Below are 20565 nucleotides of genomic sequence, written 5' to 3'. Positions count from 1 at the left end.
TCATGACAGGAGCATTGGACTCGGGGGTCACGTAGACAGCTTGAAGATTCATGAGAAGTACGTGGGCCAGATGAAACTGTTTTGCAGGCTGTACATTTGACACCCCTGCCCTAGGACTTTTCCTATTTTAGTTGAGAACACAAATGAAGTTGGTTTGGTTTCCAGCTCCCCACATGTAGCTCACACATCCACATCTCAAAGCTACCCTGTAACTAGCTGCCTGGGATCAGAGCATGCTGCAGATCAGGAGCCAAGACCTGAATAAGAACAGCAGAGGCTTCAAGGCAGGAGAGAGGTGCATCAGCAGAGCTGTTTACAGAGAGTGCTTTGGCTGCACTTACCCTGTCTCCACCCAGAGCTCGCTTTGTTCAAAGATTTTAAGGGCTACTATAAAGAGCAGAGTGATCGATTGTTTTCCTTGTCCACTGAAGACAGAACAAGAAGAAATTGGCAAGAAAGATTTAAGTTGGCTATTAGAAAAAACAACTTTCTAGCTATAAGGATAGTTAAGTTAGGCATCCAAGGGAGGTTGTGGAAGCCTCATCACTGGAATTTTTTAATAACAGGCTGGATACCTGTCAGGGATGGTCCCAGGTTTACTTGGGCTTGGTCTACACTGGGGGGAGGGAGGGATCAATCTAAGATACGTAACTTCAGCTACAAGAATCAGGGCCAGCTCCAGGCACCAGCTTGTCAAGCAGGTGCTTGGGGCGGCCGCTCCGGAGAGGGGCGGCACATCCAGGTATTTGGCAGCAATTCGGTGGACGGTCCCTCACTCCGCCTGGGAGCGAAGGACCTCCCGCCAAATTGCCGCAGCAGATCGCGATCGCGGCTTTTTTTGTTTTGTTTTGTTTTGGCTGCTTGGGGCAGAAAGAAAGTCAGAGTGTGTGAAACCCCCCACATCGCTACATGTTGCAATCCCAAAGGCATTGTAGGTCTATGCTACCTTCCAGTGGGATTGTAAAATGAAATTTTTCCAAAGTTTCAAGAATAGGTTGATCCCTGCCAAAAGGTCACATGTGTAAGGTACATTTCCTTGACCAGGTGAGAGGATAGTCCATTATATTATAGACCTACATAAAGCTAAAGCCACATGAATTTGAACAGCTGATAGATGGGCCAATCAGAGACTGGATTGTTTGTGTTACAACTGCTAATCAAGTCAAAGCAAAGTTATTGCAAGAAAGAACTTGTCATTACAAAGAGCAGATATTTGCAAGGTTATTGAAATCTGTACTTCTCAAAGTCAAACTAAAGTGCATCTAATTAAAAATAAAGGCATGAAGATAGAACAGAAGGGTAAACAAAAAGCAGAGACCAAGTTTATTCAGAATAAACATGGAAGCAATCATAAAATGTAATGGCGTCCAGTAGAGAGGGTGCAAATTACACAATGCAGAAAAAAAACCTAACCATTTTGTAAAGGTAGCATTCTTAGTACAAATGGGAAACAAACACAAAAGCAAGATACATTCACGAATGTACCACTGGAGGGCAAAGCTCTGATGATGATTGATAAAGAGTTTTTTGCTGGCACTTTTAATAAATTTACAAAGTAAGGTTCTGTAACAGATTGGTTTGTGACACTGGAAATAAGTACATTTTAGAGTAGATACTGATCCTAGCGCACAGTATAAAATAACTGGGATTACAAAGAGATTAGACACAGCCATTAAGAGCTGGGTAAATAACTTGTTTGTTTGTTTGTTTGGTGGCCAAACTTCCAAACAAAAACAAAATAAAGCCTTAATTTTTTTTTGTTTAGAGTCAAATTAAACATTTTGTTTGAGGTGCTTTTCAAATTAAATCTAGCTGCCTTTCTAAACAAATGTCATTTCAAAACAAAATTATTTGACTTTCAAAAAATAATACTTCGACTGAAACTATTTGCTGAGTTTGACCCAAATTCGTGAACAAGTTTGGTTGACCCAAAACTGCGTTTTTTGATGAACAAACAATTCATTAAAAAAATTCACCCAGCTCTACATCCAGTGTTCACAAAAAGTGAAGCTTGTTTCATACATTAAACACAAAAATGAGCCCCTTCAGCAAAGCCACTGTGCCAGGTCAGTATGAAAGCAGATACTACTGATAGTTTGAAGTAGTGGCGCAGGTAGTCCCATGTGTGACTGAGTTCAAGAGCAATCTGCAAATGCAGATGATCAAATGAATGTATACATTTTCTATTAAAAGGATGCAAAAGATTTTCTTAGAGTTTGATGTAGTACTCATTGGGCTGGAATGCATTAAGGATATGATACAATTTATCGCAGATATAAAAACCAGTGTGTTGATAGTTACATGCACCACATTCAATCCAGTTAGCACTGAATGAATATGTAAAAGCTGAACTTAACTCGATTCTAAAATTAAATATTAATGTGCAAATACAGAGCAACTGATCAAGTTCATAGACAGACACCATAGTAAGACCAAACCGGCTCAGGATTTTAGTGATCCCATGCAAGTGCCACTTTGTGAGAACAGCTGAGAAGGCCATGTCTGCATTTCAAAATAGACAGCATGCTCGCTCTTGCACAAAACTCTGCAAGTCAGAATCTCAGCTAGTGCAAATCAGGTTAGCTCTATTGATGTTAGTGGAGCTATAATGATCTACACCAGTGGTCACCAACCAGTCAATCACAATTGACTGGTCAATCCTAGAGGATCTCCCCGTCGATCGCGATCTCCAGTGGTGTAGTGTGGCTGCCGCTAAGGCAGACTCCCTGCCTACCCTGGCCCCATGCCGCTCCCGGAAGTGGCCAGCACAGCCCCGCGGGCAGGGTTCTCCCTCCGTGCACTGCTCCTGCCTGCAAGCACTGCCCCCACAGCTCCCATTGGCCGGGAGAGCGGTGGGGGCGGTGCTTGCAAAGAGGGGCAGAGTACAGAGCCACATGCCCCCTGCACCCTCCCAGGGGTCTCAGAGGCACGTTGGCCCCTTCCGGGAACAGTGTGGGGCTGGGGTAGGCAGGGAGCCTACTTTAGCCTCACTGCACCCACTGCTGACTGGGAGCCGCCGGAAGTAAGTGCTGCCCGGTGGGAGGTTGCACCCTAACCTCCATCCCTGAGCCTCCTCCTGGAGCCAGCACCCCTCCCAGAGCCAGTACCCTGTATCCCCTTCTGTATCCCAATACTGTGCCCCAGCCCAGAGCCCCCTCCTGCACCCCAACCCCCTCCCCCAGGCTCAGCCCAGAGCTCCCTCCCACACTGCGAACCCCTCGGCCCCAGCTCAGAGCCCCTCCCGAACCCCAAACCCCTGCCCCAGCCCGGTGAAAGTGAGTGAGGGTGGGGGAGAGCGAGAAATGCGGGGGGGGGGGATGGAGTGAGCAGGGCGGGGCTTTGGGGAAGGGGCAGGGCCTCAGGGAAGGGTAGATCCTGGGTTGCCCTTAGATTCAAAAAGTGATCTTGGGCGTAAAAAGGTTGGAGACCACCGATCTACACCGAGAATCTGGTCCTGCATCTTCAGTTCCACTTTTGATAACTATAGATTTAAGTGACTTCCTGCCCCTCTTCAGAGGAACTTTAGTACCAGAGGTGAACCAAACCATCATGTCCTGGATCCTTGAGGATTTAGGATAGAAGAACACAGTGTTCTGCCTCCAAGAAATCTCCAGAAGCTGGGGGCAAACCATTGTCTGGAATGGGAAGACTGGGTGTGAAACAGAAGACAGTAGATTAAAATAAACTGATATGGTGACTGATAAAATGAGAGCAACCGTTTGGTGTTCCACTGCTTCCCTTGGGAGGCTATTCCACAGCCTGGATAGATCTCAGGGTCAAGAAGTTTCCTGATATTCACCCCAAATTTTTGTTCCCATCCCAAATCCAGATCAGTGTTTATTGTGATGCCATCATCTTCTCACTAGGAAAAGAACTGAAAACACCAATAAACCTTTGAACAGCCAGCTGATTATAATGAGTTCTGGTGGATTCAGACTTGGTATCGCTTTAGAAGTCCTCCCAGCAATCCAGTTCTCCTATTCCCTATCTACCACCCCTATAAGAAGGATTTGGGCAAGAACAGAGGAAGACGTAGCTCTAGGAAAGTTTTCTTTGAAGTCATGCACAAATCATGCATTATGTAGGAATCCTTTTATTTTAATTTCAATATTCAAACTCTCACCTGACCTGAAAAGTTCAATAGAAGACACTGAATTTTTCCGTCATGAAAATCTGTTGTAACAAATTAACACTTTAACCCATTTGCCTTTCATGAGCAAATTTTAAAGGGTCATGTACTTTATACAGTATGTACCTCCATACATTTGTATCCAAGAGAGTTCATAGAATCATAGAAGTATAGGACTGGAAGGGACTTCGATAGGTCATCTGGTCCAGTCAAAGCAGAATTAAGTAATAACTAGACCAGATATTTGTCTAACCTGTTCTTAAAACCCTCCAATCACAGAGATTCCACAATGTCCCAGGCAATTTGTTCTAGTGCTTAATTACCCTGACAGTTAAAAAGTTTTTCCTAATGTCCTACCTAAACCTCCCTTGTTGCAATTTAAACCCACTGCGTCTTGTCCTACTCTCAGAGGTTAAGGAGAACAATTTTTCAGCCTTCTCCTGATAACAGTTTTCAAGTACATAAAAGGTTATCATGTCCCCGTCAAGTCTTCTCTTCTCCAAAGTAAACAAACCCAATTTTTTTCAATCTTTCCTCATAGGCCATGTTTTCTAGACCTTTAATCATTTGTGTTGCTCCCCTCTACTTTCTCCAATTTGTCCACACCTTTCCTGAAATGTGGCACCCAGAACTGGACACAATATTCCAGTTGAGGCCTAATAAGAATGGTGTAGAGCGGAAGAATTACTTCATGTGTCTTGCTTACAACACTTTTTTTTTTTTTATCTGAATGGAATTTGGCCTGTGTATAACATTTGCTTTTGCCCCTACATGTCTCATCAATAAATAAAACTTTGTAACCACAGTTAGTATTGTTGCTTTCTGTTGGCCTCAGAAAGCTTTGCTAGTTACTTTTCTGTCATAGATCACAACTGGAATTTCAGCCTGCCCCACCCTTTGTTCCTGGATGTGTTTCAGAGCAGTGGAAGCTCATACAATTAAATAATAGCAGTGGTAAAATTTGAAAATTGGCATGCATTTGCAAGACTCTCTAGACACAGTTGCCAGCTATTTCTGAAGTATAGGAGGACTCCCTTCCTTCTTTGAGGAGGGGAGGGAAATCTAGTTGGCTCTTTCATTATTTCCTTTTTAAAAGCCCAATTAGCAATTGTCCTAAATCTTATTATAAAAGAGGAAGTTATAAGGCATTTTTTAAATTAACCCCTTGAGACACTAGGAATGTACAGTATTCAGCACAGTATGCTTATAGCCTTCTGGCGATACTGTATCTGATTACTTCATAGATCACAGGAAACAGAACCCCTATGCTAGTGGCCTTAGATTGCACTCCTGGGTATTCAATATCAAGTGATTCTTCTTTGGAAATGAGAATTCTTTTTAATTAGTAAAATCACAAGTGTTGGGAGCTTTTGCTTTTCTACTTTCTCCTCCCCCATGTGTGCTATTCCAGGGACACCCTTTGTCAATGAATCATTGACAAGAGAAGCCATGAAATCAACCACCAGCGTTGACACACATGCCACATTTGGGTTCAGTGTGAGGAGTTAATGCAACAATAGTTTTTGCGCCCTACACAGGTCCAGTTCAGAACGTGCTGTCATCATCTGATTTTAGAAATAGAAACAAAATAGGTGATAGGAAGTGTCAGGAGGAACAAGCGCAGAATGTGCACTAACAATCCACAAGAGAGATCAAAGGAGAGGAATTGTACCCTTAGCAGCCATTTTATTGACTTCAGAGATTTGAGGAGTCTGTTACTCACCCAGCACACAAATTCAATGATCCCATGGGAAAAGATTAGTATTTAGAATGAATTGCATTCTTTAGTAACAGTTTTACAATAGTCTAAGGTCATATTACCGTTCTGACAGAACTCATCTTTGGTAAAACCATGACAGTGTTCACTCTAATAGTCCCACTGTTTAGATACAGCAGCTTTTGCTAGTGCTTCTAAATACCTGGAGTGCATTTTATATTTTTGTTTCTGCAGTATTGTGTACAGCAGTGTTTCCCAAACTTGGGACACCGCTTCCTGCAGCCCCCGTTGGCCGGGAGCGGCGAACCGTGGCCAGTAGGAGCCACAATCGGCCAAACCTGCAGATGCGGCAGGTAAACAAACCGACCCGGCCCAGCAGGGAATTTCCCTAAACAAGCGGCGTCCCAAGTTTGGGAAACACTGGTGTACAGCTAACTCATTTAATAAGGGGGAGGGATAGCTCAGTGGTTTGAGCATTAGCCTGCTAAACCCAGGATTGTGAGTTCAATCCTTGAGGAGGCCACTTAGGGAATATAGGGCAAAATCAGTACTTGGTCCTGCTAGTGAAGGAAGGGGGCTGGACTCAATGACCTTTCAAGGTCCCTTCCAGTTCTAGGAGATAGGATATCTCCATTTATTCCCTCAACTTTCTCAGGTTCCCTCAGAGATAGCAAATATCTAGAATTAGCTTGAAGTTTGGTTACACTCTGAAAAGTTATTCAAAATGACATCATTAGATTCCACTTTTATTATGTCTCATCAGTTTGCATATCATATTTGTTTTGTTTATAAATAGCGAAGTCTTTTTTTTAAATGTCAGCCACGTAAACTCAACTTGACTTGAAGATCTCAGGCTATGTTCTTTATGGCTCATCAGCGATAAACCTGACCCCACTGAGATATAGTTAAGGTGCACTGAGGTGTACAACTTGAGGTAAACATACTGCAGTTGGACCACAGTTGACAATTCAATTGATTATGTAATAAGCCAAAGAGAATCCTGCTTGCTCTCCAATAGCTATTTGAGTTTTGTAATGCAGAAAGTACAAAATAGCAAAACCCCATGTTTGGCATCTCTCAGGTAAGCAGATCTGCCAAGTATGAAAGTGCCATATTTATATATTCCCCAGGGTGTTCCTACACTTCATTTTTAACATTCAGACTAGTTTGATTTATTCTGTGGGTAAAGCAATACCCTTCAAAGAATTCCAAAAGAATTTGTATTCTAAGCCTCTTGTCCCTACAACATTCAGATCACAGACAAATTATGTTCACGGCCTGACAAAGCAAAAACTTAAAAGTTATTCATACCCTGGGCAAGGGTCTCTGTCAGGCAGTGATGATTTTACGTACTCTATTTGCTGAAATATCCAAGCACGTCACAAAAAATTAAGGAGGAAGCTCCTGTTTAAGTCTGGAGTGTCTGGCTTTTGACAGCCCCAAGTAAGACCCTTAGCAGTATTTTGAAGGTAATTTTTGCCTGTGATCATAATAGAAATATGTTATAGAACCACTCTGATGTTGAATTACTGAATGCAAAAAAACCCTAGGTTAATACAGTGCTAACATGGCACAGTTAAGGAAGCAAAGACATTTTGAGAGAAAGTTGAACGTGAAACTCTTCCTTGATTATTACAGTGTTTTTTATGTGAGCATGTTTCTAAAATATCACAATAGTCACCATTTTTCTGCCATCTTGGGTACACATCGTGCATTTAATCTAACATAAGTATGAACTTGAAGACTACCACAAAGCACACATGCAAAGAGGCAGAGAAGTCACAAATCCAGCCTTAGAGAGACAAGGCAGGTGAGGTAATATATCTTTTATTGGACCAGCTTCCGTTGGAGAGAGAGACACGCTTTTGAGCTACACAGAGCTCTTCACTCCCAGCATCTCGGCAAATGGAAGGTGGAACACATTGTTTAGCACAGACCATTCAAGGTAGAGTGGCCTGTTCACACCTCTATAGTCACTCTACCTTGAATGGTCTCTTACCATATGTGCTCACTACTTATGCTAAGCAATCTGTTCCACCTTATTTTGCTGTGATGCTGGGAGTACCTTTCCCAGACCTGAAGAAGGGCTCTGTGTGGCTCGAAAGCTTGTCTCTCCCACCCACAGAAACTAGTCCAATAAAAGACATTAACTCACCCACCTGGTCTCTCTAATATCCTGGGACTGGCATGGCTACAACTACACTACATACAAATTCAGCCTGATGCATTCCTACCATCTAAGCATTTAACCATGAAAATTCACATTTGATTAAATAAAACATTATATTAATATCATAGGTTTTCTTTTTTTTAAAAGGAGAGGGGGAGGAAATTGGAGTCCCTAGTCTTCTAGGCACTAGTTATCCAGTTAGCACCTAAAAACATCTTTACTGAACCAGGCACCTATAGATTTCACATGCTCTAGCTGGCCAGAAGAAACTAGTGCTTTCATATTGCAGGTATCAGGGCTACTACTGGATCCTCATGGGGCTCCACTGAAGTTAAAAGAGTCCACCTACAAGATCTGAATTACAGAATGAGAACCTATGTATACATTTCCATGCAGCCTTAAGTTTAATAAACCAACCACCATCTAAACCCCTTGTGCTCTCCACATATTGGACATGCCTTGATAAGGGTTTGCAGTTTAAACACATCTACTGCTCTATGCTATCTTGGACTTCTTAAATCATTTTAATCTCTTGGATCTTTTAAACATGTACAAAACTTTCTATAAAGAACCTGGAGTTCTCGATTAGAAGCAGGCACAGTTATAGCAGACCAGGACTGAAAACAAATCTTTCCTTCTCAATGGGTTTTAAATTAGCATTCAGCAAAAATACCCACACCACACTGTCATTTTTATTTTACCTGTGTCACAGACCAGATGCTCATTTCACTGCAAACAAACTGTAGAAATCAGCCAAGTTCAGTCACCTCTCCCCATAGCTCTTGCAACAAGAGTTCTTCACACAACTGCTCCTGCTTAGCTGCAGATTACAGAGCTCATGCTGGGTTAATTAACAAGCCACCTGTATCATTAAAGACACTGGCTACTTCTTAACCTCTTAATACAGCCCTACAGTGTGTAATGGAATGGGGTTTGTGCCTAATGCCACTCATTCTAGTGAACCCAAAATGAGCAATGTGATGCTGGCAGATTAGGCGCCAGCTCATGCCAAGGCCCTAGGCCTCAGCTGAACACAGACAAATACATAGGTAAAATCAATCTGTCTCTCCTGTGTGTTAATGTTATTTAAAGAGGTATTAGAGTTATAAAAATGTGTCTTGTTTATGGAATGCTTGTAAAATGCTGCATGCATTAATCTCACTTCTAATATCTATATCCCATGTTATAAGGTAATATTTGAGGCCATGTCTACACTACCATTTATGTCGGCAAAATTTATGTCACTCGGAGGTGTGGAAAAAAACACACACACACACCCCTGAGTGACATAAGTTGCACCAGCATAAGTGGCAGTATGCACAGCGTTATGACAATGGGAGAGCTTCTCCTGCTGACATGGCTACCACCGCTTATTGGGGGGCGGTTTAATTATGTCTACACGAGATCTTATAGCAGCGCAGCTGCATCGGTACAGCTGTGTCACTATAAGGTCTCTAGGGTAACCACTGCACTTTTACTGCTGAAACTTTTGTCCATCAGAGGTGTGGAAAAAACACACACCCTTGATCGACAAAAGTTGACCAATAAAAAGTGCTGGTGTGGAGAAGACCTTCCAAACAAAAATATTGAAAAGTTATCTTTCTTGTTGGCCATACTATGAAGAAATTCACTAAAAGTCCTCTCTCTTTCACGTAGTTCTCAGAAGAAGCGAAGAAAAACAAAAGCTACTCCACCCCTTGATATTTAACTCCTTAACAAGATACAGTCATTTCCTTCTAGAAGCTATATCTGACAAACTTAGCTATATCACTTTAAATTCCATTTGAACTCTGACCTTGCATTTACAGAGCCATTCAAATCTTCCAGCTCTGGTTTGCCATGTATTCTGTATCAGCTGAACTGGAATACTGGGAGATATTCATTAATGAGCAGGGACAGCGTCAGATATTATGGTCAGCAGGAGAGACTAGCTAGTACAGGCTAAAGCCAGATGTAGTGGTAGGCAGGAAATGTGAGCATTCCCCTGCATACAGCACGGCCATTGTATCTCAGATATGATCAGCAACATCCTATGTTCCTCCAGTGCTGGACTTTCTCCTGAACAGAAACCCAGTAGAGGAGGTGGTTTCGTCTCTTAACCACCCACCTGTTAGAAAGCTTGATCACCTGCTGCTCAGTACAATGAAACAACTGTCAGAGTGTAAAAAAGGAATTGCCCCTGGAACCATGGGGCCGTGCAAATTACGGCCCATCCCCAGTCTTGTCAAAAATAAGAGTATTCACATGCATTAGAATAAAAATCAATTAGACTAATAGAAGGTAGAAAGGCCAAATGGCTGTAGTTCTCGTACTGTTTGAGCAGTCTGGTAATTTTTTTAATTGATGCTTTGGATGAGCTTTTAGAATGTCATCTCCTAGGGATGTAAGTCATGGCTATTAAGTACTGCTCAGTTACAGGCTGATTCATGTTCAGAGGGTTTCCTTTTCCACAATGCTGTAGTCTCTCATCTTGAATTGGCATTGTGATAGGGAGATCAGAGCGTGTAATCTACAGCAGCAGCATCTGAGTGATAAGTCTTCATGTTTACCTTTATGAATGTCAGTCACTCTGCACGAGCACTGTTCAGACTTTATCATCAGTTCAGACGCACTGAAATTGAGCTCTGAATAAATGCTAGGAAGAGGAAGCCTGCAATATGTGAGAACAGTTAACTCAAAGAAAGCACAGTTTTTGCCAATTGCAAAGCTAGCATTTATTACCCATTTGAGTCTGCTTCCTCCATAGAAAAACCAATGGCATGATGGCAGCTGATATGATTACAGATTGTGTGTGTGTGAAAGCTATGCTGTAGCTCAGTGATTCTCATACTAATATCCATGCACCACATGTGGTCACCGGAGGTCCTTCTATCAAAATGGGGAAACATCTGTCAGTTTTCAAACAAAAAACACTTTCTGCTGGTAGGGGCCAGTTCAAAACTCTCTAAAGTGTTTCCAGAGCCCTTTTCATCTAGCTCTACTCAAAAATAAGTGTCTTTCTCTGCACTTTGATCAGATCAGATGATCAGATCTGTGAATAACCCTAAAATTGCAGGGATAGCATATACTGGTGGACAAAACCAAACTACAAAGTGTCCTGACTAGGTTAGAGCCATGGCAGCTGCAAAGAATTAGGAGAGATTTGACATTAATAAATGCAAAGGTCTATAAATCAGTGGTAAGAGAGAGCACAGCTACAAACTGGAGAGATGTAATCAAACAAAGTATTTTAATTTTAACTTCTTAAAGGCAACTTGTAAAAGGGGAAAAAATAGGTTTGTGCCCCTTGTCCTCCCATAATGTAGGAAAAAATCCTAAAAGGTTTTCTTAAAAAGAAAAAAAAAGCAGGGGGTTTTTAACATTAAAATATTAGGAACATCAAGTCTGCTCTTCCCTGATTTGGCTGTAGATTTTCTTTGGACAACCCAGAGATCTGGAGTAGGATGCTTCTCAGTCCTTAAGTGAAGAAGTGGAGGTGTTGAATATTTAACAAAGATGCTTTTTTCTCCCTACTGTTATCTAGTATTGGAGTTTAAAGGGGCTAACAAAAACAAATAGAAGGATTTCTCAATCTCAGATCCTGAGTCTAAGAAATATGTTGGGGAGCTATGGACCAGGAGGTGTACCCAGGCTCATCCTGCTGCTATCTTCTAATTAGAGAGAGAGAGAGAGAGAGAGAGAGAGAGAATGCAATTAGGCTACACCTTTCTTCCTCTCACTCTTCAAAGCATCTTATGTTATTGAATAGGGGATTGTATCAAAATGCAAGCAAAATTAGAAAGAAAATAAAGAAAGAAGAAATCTACACACAGAGGAAACTGCAACATCCTGGACTTAGATGAAATAATGTTTGCGAAAGGAATATGAATGGCAGTTATATATTGAGGAACATGTCATGCTTAGAGCTGAGAAAGAAAAGAACAGGAAGAAATAGCCTTAAATGAAAAGGAAGGAAGGGAAGTAATTGACAGAGGAGGCCTAAGAGAAAGTACAAGTGGGATCATTAAATTGAAAGTGAACAAAACAATATGTAAATTAGTGATCACTAGAACTAGATGCTACAGTACAAAGGACAAGTAGCCTAATAATGTACTCAGGAGGACTGTAGAATTAAGGTTCATGATTCAATATGAACTAGCCAATTTTTTTTTAAATTTACAGCCTAGATACCTTGAAAATGTCATTGGACTTAGACAAACATTGACTCATCCTCACGCATAGTATTTGGAAGAAATAATGATCTGATCACAAATAACAGATCAATGAGGATCTGAAGTGCTGCACTGATATGTCAAAGAACTTACACAGAAATTTGAAAGAGATAGGAGTCATCATGGCTTCATAAGAGGCAGACTAAAACTAATAAAAGTGAATATGGGAAGGATGTGATAGAACGGGTTGAGTAGGGGTCAGAACTGACATGATGTACTTGTGTTTTTAAGCAGAGCTCCGATACGGGAGCACACAAAGATTCACTGAAAGAATTGACTTTAGCACAACCCTAGGGTACCTTCATGGGAAGTAGTAAGGGGCTAGTGGAGTTCCACACACAGGAGATTAATAGTCTCCAAAAATCAACTGGGTGTCCTACTCATTGTTGGTCCATGTGTTCCTAGTGGGTTAAGATACTGGAGGAGGTTTGAATATATATCCTTCTTAGCTATTGAGGTACTTATACAGCTCTCACCCCCATTGTAGTTAATAGGGCCGGCTCCAGGCACCAGCCGAGCAAGCTCGAGCTTGGGGCGGCAGATTTCAAAGGGCGGCATTCCATCTAATCCTTTTTTTTTTTTTTTGGTTTGTTTCTGTTTTGCGCTTCACCGCTTTGGCCGCCCCTGCAGGTTTTTTCTTTTTGGTTTACTGCTCCCGCCGCCTTGTAGGGGGCGGAGGAGGGGAGCGCCCTGCATCAAGCCCGGTAGGTCAGCCCGCGTCCTTCCCTGCCTGCCGACCAGAGTGGCACGGAGCCCTCCCAGCAGGCGGCGCAGCGGGAGGGGCCGCGTGGCAAGCGCCCTGCTTAAGGAAGCCCTGGCCGCCCCCCTTCTCTCTCTTCCCCTCCCCCCCCCCCCCCCCCCCGCTAGCTGGGGTGTGCATTCCGCTGCCCGGGGTCTGCAGGGCCGGGAGTCCCCCTGCACCCATGTTCCCACCGCCCCGCAGGTATTTTTTGTTTGTTTTTATTTTTTCTTTCCTTTGCCGCTCTGGCAGGCGGGTCAGTTTGTCATCCCCCCCACCTGCCACTCCAGCCGGCTGGGGGCAGGTTTGTTTCCCCCCCCTTTGCTGCTCCGGCCGACCGGTTTGTTCTCCCCCTTTGCCGCTCTGGCCGGGGGCAGGTTTGTTTCCCGGGCCCCCCTTTTGCCACTCCGGCCGGTTTGTTGTCTCCCACCCACTCCGGCTAGGGGCAGGTTTGTTTCCTGTCCCCCCCCTTTGCTGCTCCAGCCGGCTGGTTTGTTCTCCCCCCCCTTTTGCCGCTCCGGCCGGGGGCAGGTTTGTTTTCCTCCTCCCCTCCCCCCGCCCTTGCGGCTCCGGCCGGCCGGGCATTTTTTGCTTTGGGTGGCAAAAAAGCCAGAGCCAGCCCTGGTAGTTAAGCACATCAAATACCCCTGTCGGGCTTGGAATTATTATCCCCCTTTTACAGATGGAAAACTGAGGCACCGGGTAGCTTAAGCAATTTGCCCAAGTTTGTGGCTGAGCTGGGAATCGAAATCTGGTTTCTTGAATTCCAGTCCAGTGCCTTATGCACTAAAACAGTGGTTCTCCACCAGGGGTGTATGGGGGTACACAGAGGTCTTCCAGGGGGTACATTAACTCATCTAGATATTTGCCTAGTTTTACAACAGGCTACATATAAAGCACTAGTGAAGTCAGTACAAACTAAAATTTCATACATACAATGACTTGTTTATACTGCTCTATATACTATACACTAAAATGTAAGTACAATATCTATATTCCAATTGATTTATTGTATAATTATATGGTAAAATAAGAAAGTAAGCAATTTTTCAGTAACAGTGTGCTGTGGCACTTTTGTATTTTTAGGTCTGATTTTGTAAGCAAGTAGTTTTTAAGTGAGGTGAAACTTGGGCTACACAAGATAAATCAGCCTCTTTAAAGGGGTACAGTAGTCTGGAAAGACTGAGAGTCGCTGCACTAAAACATTCCTCCTACCTTCTATGAGGATCAAAAGGGATCCATTGTCCCCACATAATATATCAGTGACCTGGAGCAAGAAACAAACTCCAAACAAATCTGCTGACAATACAAAGATGAGGAGAGAGTCAATGTAATAACATTCACAACAGCCACACTAGGTGCATTGGCAGTAATTCAGTTTAGAGCAATGTGAGGCAATGAGAATAGATTCCAGAAGTTTAAGTTAGGTCACATTGTGGGACAGATGTACAAGGCTAAGTCTTCATTTAATGAAGCACCTAGCAATAATGCATGCAAACCCTTTTTGTTGTCGTTCCACGTATTTTCCCCTGACAACTGGAAATTAATACTGTTCAAGATGTAGTCAATATGTTGCAACTAGTTAGAGGACTATTGTCACATTAATTCTAAAATCAGTGATGCAGGATATTTGCTAATTGGACACAGTGGATGCCACACTAAAGGAGCCCTTCGAGAACTATTTTCATTACTTTACTTACAATGAACTAGTGGCTGGGGAAGGTGGAGTATCTCCATAGTAGACTATGTTCTGCCCAAGAATGCATGTGAAGGTATTGCAAGGTTTCTCCCCGTTGCGATTAATTCAATGGAGGCTCTGCAGAATGCTTTGCTGTCTCCTTAAAACCAAAGTTAAAGCCATCATTTCATTTCCTTGTAATTCAGCTGCAGTGTCTGGTATTCTGCAATCATTTTGTTCCTCCTTTTTTACTGCATTATGTGATGATACCCTGCTAACAGAAAGATTTATATAATTATTACACCAGTGCCTATTGATATGTCCAGCAGGATTCACAGGATAGCACATTGTTAGAGAATGTGAATAAGGAAGTGTTATTTACCCCTTCACATAACATGAAATTCAGGGGTAACCCAATTAAATTAGCAGGCAGCAGGTTTAAAATGAACATAAGGAAGTACTTCTTCACACAACGCATGGTCAACCTGTACAACTTACTGTGAAGGGGATGTTGTGAAGGCCAAAAGTATAACTGGGTTTAGAAAAGAATTAGAAAAGTCCATGGAGGATAGGTCCATCACTGACTATTAGCCAAGATGAACAGGGACAGAAGCTGGGACTGGACAACAGGACATGGATCACTTGATAATTGCCTGGTTCTGTTCTTTCCTTCTGGCCACCATCGGAAGACAGGATACTGGGCTAGATTGACCATTGGTCTGACCCAGCATGGCCTTCTTAAGTTCTAAATAATCTGACTACATTCCTCATACATTACACGAGGATACAAAAAAATCAAAATCACTCTCACATGTAGCATACAATAAAAAGCTAAGTAAAACCTATAATATAAATATAATTAAAAATGCTTCTTTACTTGTCTACCAATTAGCAATTTAAGGTTTTTATTAATTTGATAGTTAAAGAGTATCTGATACTGAACAGAAAGCTTTGAGTTAGACTCACTTGAGAAATTAGTCTGCTTCTCTACTGGGAGGAGGGGAGAATTTGCTATAGTGTAGACGCAGGTAAACAGAGTTTACCCACTTCTCACTTGGGGAATATGGAGTTTAGTTTAGGTTAGTTTACTAAAAAAATGCACCACTACACCATTGGGTATATGTCTTGTTTATATTATGAAGGCAGTTAGCATGAAAACAATATAATTGTTTAATGTTTCATCTGCTCCTACTGCTTATTCCCCCCACCTGAAGTCAGAATCATCTTGTGGCACAACTACTTCTACAGCAACTATTTGTGATGTCACACACCCACTCATTATGACTTCAAATTGGGAATTAGCAGCAGAAACAGATGAACTCTTAAAAACTAAGATCCTGTTTTCAAAAAATAACTGGGAGATGAGAAATTAAGAGAACATATGATACTCAAGCAGAATGGCCTCTAAAAAGAGTGCTTCTCAAAGCTTTCCAGGAGGCATCAGTGGCTCCTTAAGGACATTCATGGTTGCATGATAAAATAGGACTTTTTGCAGATGTGAAATTCTTGTGACAAGGTGTTTATTGCTAGCAGTAATGTGTGCAGCAATTTAATTAGTTTCTTTTATGTCTGGGGCTAACGTGCTCTTTTGCTAGGGAACCTTTTTAAAAATTTGCCTAAAAACTCTGCTGGATATACTTACACTCAGCCCCACCTCTGCAAATAAATGGGCACAAGAGCTTCAGATGTGTAACATATGCCAACACATTCATGCAATCTTGTCTCTGGAAGGCTGCTTTATTCCTGTTAGAGAAGCAGGCGCTGTAATAAGAAACATTGTTTAAAACACTTGCTTTGAAAATTCTGTTGCTGTGGCAGAGAACGTGGACTGAAGGGAAGGGGAGGAGGAGGAAAGGGCAATGAAACCACACAAGGAGGGAGAGAAGACAACTTAGAAAGCATATTCCACCTCCTGCAGGAGTACATCCCTAATTAGAAAGCTAACGTAAAATAATTATCTGGCCACAAATAGCATTTGACAAAGAAGGGAAGAGCAAGGGGAGTATGGTTTAGTGGTTAGAACACAGCACTATGAATAAGAGTCCTGCCACTAATTCACTGTGTGATCATGGGAAAGTCATTTAAACTTTGTGCCTCTGTGACAGTTCGGGGATATGTCTGTTTTAAATTGTGAATTCCATTTTGTTTTGTGAATGATTATAACCTTCACTCTGGATTGGAGGATCCATTCTATAGCAGAGGTTTTATACTTAGTGGACAGACCACATCAGAGCAATCAAGGCCCTCAACATTAAACGACTCTTCCCTACTGGATCAATAGATTTTCTACTAGCAGGGCTGTTGACTTTGAATGTCTCTATACTTAGAAGTCTGGGAGAGCACGGTCCTGGCCCCTCCTCTCACACGATTATAGCACCTGGGCAAACAGGGAACAGATCTGGTTTTAATAGGAATGCGTGTCTAAGCAAGGGAGGCCATTTCACTGCCAGAAGCAAGATGGCTGTGCCAAGAAGTTACCAGACACTGAGTCTGCACCTGTGAGTGCTCCTGAGCCACCCAGAGGTAAGAACAGTGATCAGTCACTACCCAGACCTGCGGCTTATAAGTATGTGGAATTCAGCAGTTGGATCCCATCAAAACAGACTTGTGTCCATCCAGAAAGCAGGTCTAAGCCAGGTTATGACATCCCCATTTGTAAAATACCTTCATACTTCCCAGGAGTTTCTTGGGGCTTAATATTTGGGAAGCATTTTGAGATCCTTGAGCAGTGATGCTCTATGAACACAAATCATCACTGTTATAAAGAAAGAATCCATTTTAAGTGCTGCCAGACAGATGCATGGGAGCATCACGGAGGGTGTGGTGATGTTTCCTCAGGAGAGTAACCTTAACTAACATTAAAACAAAGTTTTTGTTTGTGAAGTTCCTTACTCTTTTAACATTATTTTTATTGTTTTTATATACAATATAAATACATAACAAAATAAAACATATATAAATACATACACCAGAAGGAAATAGCATATAAATAACAAAATTCAAAGCTAATTATTTATAAAACCTAGAACAAAACAAAACAAAAAGCCTGAACCCATAGTGGTCATGCAGTTCATCAATTATTAGAATGACTAAATAGCTAAATAAGTGAGAACATAACCTATGAATATTGGGAACTACTGTATACTAAACTGCAAAAATATGCAACAGTTTCATGTTTAACCAGACATCCTTGTATTTTTTCCCAAGCATTTCTATTGGACAGATTCGTTTTTGTTTGTTTTTTCCATTAATGCTGTAGTAGAGAGATCACTAAACCAGTGTGTGTATGAGGAGGAATTGCAAATTTCCATTTTTTCAAAATAACTTTTGGCCACTAAAATAGTAACTGCAATCCATTTCTTAATGTTAACTGGACGTACCAATTCTCACCCAACCTTAACTATGATCTTGCTACTGCAAGACCATAATTTGAGGCCCCAGATCTATCTGATATGGCCCCATTACCATAGTATCTGAGCACCTCACAATCTTTAAAGTATTTATCCTTATGACACCCTTTGAGGTAGGAAAGTGCTCTTATCTCATTTTAAAGCTAGCTTGAGACAAAGAGGCAACTGACTTGCTTAAAGTCATATAGGAAGTAAACTCAGGTCTCTCAAGTCCTAGGCTAGTGCCTTAACCACTGGATGGTCTTTCCTCTCTGTTCATACAAGTGGCATGAATGTGGTTTCAACATCGGAGTGCGTTTCTACAGGTAAAAGGAAATATTTGGAGAAGGTCCATTTTCAAAGTCTCTCTCAAGATCCATAGATATATCACCTCAAGCTGCATCCTCATGCAACACCCTGGATGTGGCATCAGAGCACACCAGAGAGAGTTCTGGGACCTGTCTTTCAGTTCAGTGCTGGTACTCAACCAACTGTTTGGCTTGTATGACGGTCGTATGATCAAGCTGATGACCTTGGGAAAGAACTCTTAGATAAATGTATGACAAACAAGCCATAAATGATGTCTCAAATTTGACAAGTGAAAAATTCAGGAGCAATCAATTACTTGTCATAGCAAAACTTCCACAATTTAGAACACTTTAAACATCTTCTTCCTCAAACACAACAGCAACTCTCACATAATAACACAAAGAGCAGCAGTTCTATGCTGTTGGTTTTCTGTTGCTGTAACAGCTGCAATAGCCAGCTGTGATCATATTCTACCAGTTCTAGAAGCTATAAAGTGAATCCATATCAGTAACTGGCTCAGATATGCCAAGCTACAAAAAACACTTAATCTTTTATAAGTTAAATGAAAATATAAATCACAGTCAAAATTCCTATGCTGAACCTTCCACGGTAAAAGTTTGTTGATTGCATTTATTTATTTTTATTATTTATGATCCAGCTTGAAAACAGAAAAACTGAAATGATGGGCCAAATGTACTGAGGGGAGGAGCGCAAGAGGAAAAGTAACTTACAGAGGCGTCAAAAATAAAGCAGGGCAAATGCCAGCTTTGATGTAAGCCCTGGTGCAATCAGGTGCAAATCCCACTGTATTAAATGGGAATTTCACCAAGCGCTGAATATGGCCACACAGAATACCCAGACAGTATGGGCTGCTCATTCCACACTCCCACTGAATGCCAAATCAATACACATTACACTACTTTGCCACATAGACCTGTGTTAGGATAACTAGAAATGATCAACCCCCTCCCCCCCCTCCCCTCCCTCCCCCCCCCCACACACACATTTTCAACACATCTTTTGTTCAAGAAAAGAAAACCTGAGCTACCCCACCCCCACCAAATGAAATTTAACAGAAAAATTCCTCAACAAATTGGAATTTGGAAAATGTTGACCAACTTCCACACAGGACCCAATTATTGAAGTGAATGGAAGTGGGATGTATGCAACCAACATTATGATCAGGCCCCCCAGACTGTAACAAGCATCCCTGTTCATTCAACCACCTGTAATGCCATAGGTGAAGTCAGCAATATTGTGGAGGCAAGGGGAGAGGAGGATCTCTCAAAACCCTTGTGACAATCTGCTGAGTTTTGAAGCACAAGGTTGAGTTCTCCTTATGTCAGGAGATGACATTCACTTCACTCACATAAAACTCAAGTAATGAGGCTTTATTTGTGTGGCTGAAGGCTGGGTGGGAGGTGAAATACACCACCTCCTGACCAGCAGCCTCAGTACCAGTGGTGTGGAGCATGGGGCAGCTACTGCATCCACATAATCACATCCTGGGACCCTTTCCCTGGCTCCATCATTGTCCTTTGCACTATCTATGCAGGACTGGCACATAGAACACCCTCAGCCCTTAAGACACCCCTCCATTGCTTCCCCCTCACTTGCAACGTGCAGCTTAAGTAACACAGAGGGCCTTACATTATCCCTCCACACCTGGATGAATTTTATCCAGTGTGTCCTGGACTCAGTCAGCTGAAACTACTTGATGTTAGTGTTCTGAAAATTTAGCCAATGAATATTGCTATAGTTCAGTCCACTGCTGGCTCGATTCACGCCCCACCAATAGGTCAGCTTCTAACTCAGAGTAGCAAAGGAGTGATCAGGTGGCAGAGAATGGGAGCCTATATGTGCAGTTTTAAAGCAACTTGTAGGTGGTGCAGTAAACTAGGGAATATGAATGGGTACAAACAGTTTACTTTTTAAAAGGAAATAAACTTCTGAGGATGGATTTTCAGAGCAAATGATGCATTTTCTCTCATGCACTTCTTTCTCTGCCATGCACTGCACATGTTCCAGGAGCCTGCAGATATCAGGATTATAAAACTACAATGTTTTATAAGCACAAAGATAATGGTATAGACTTTGCCCTAGGCAAAGGATGATAAATGACCTCAGCGAAACACTTTTGTTGCAGACTATTACACACAAATATATATATATATACACACACACACACAGACAAACAGAGAGTGCGAGATTAAAATTCTGAAA

General features: G+C 42.0%; 1 protein-coding gene across 1 annotated transcript in view; it reads right to left on the bottom strand.

Moving 5' to 3' along the window:
* Positions 1-8873, bottom strand: part of GRID1 (glutamate ionotropic receptor delta type subunit 1) — an 890310-nt gene extending 881437 nt beyond the window's left edge. The window contains exon 1 of the mRNA XM_065551838.1: positions 8718-8873. The gene's annotated coding sequence lies outside the window, so the exon portion shown is untranslated. The remainder of the gene's footprint in view (positions 1-8717) is intronic.
* Between the last annotated feature and the right edge of the window lie 11692 nt (positions 8874-20565).

The sequence above is a fragment of the Chrysemys picta genome, chromosome 7 (genome assembly GCF_011386835.1).
Source record: "Chrysemys picta bellii isolate R12L10 chromosome 7, ASM1138683v2, whole genome shotgun sequence".
Classification (NCBI taxonomy): Eukaryota; Metazoa; Chordata; order Testudines; family Emydidae; genus Chrysemys; species Chrysemys picta.
This window is presented reverse-complemented; position numbering and strand designations above follow the sequence as displayed.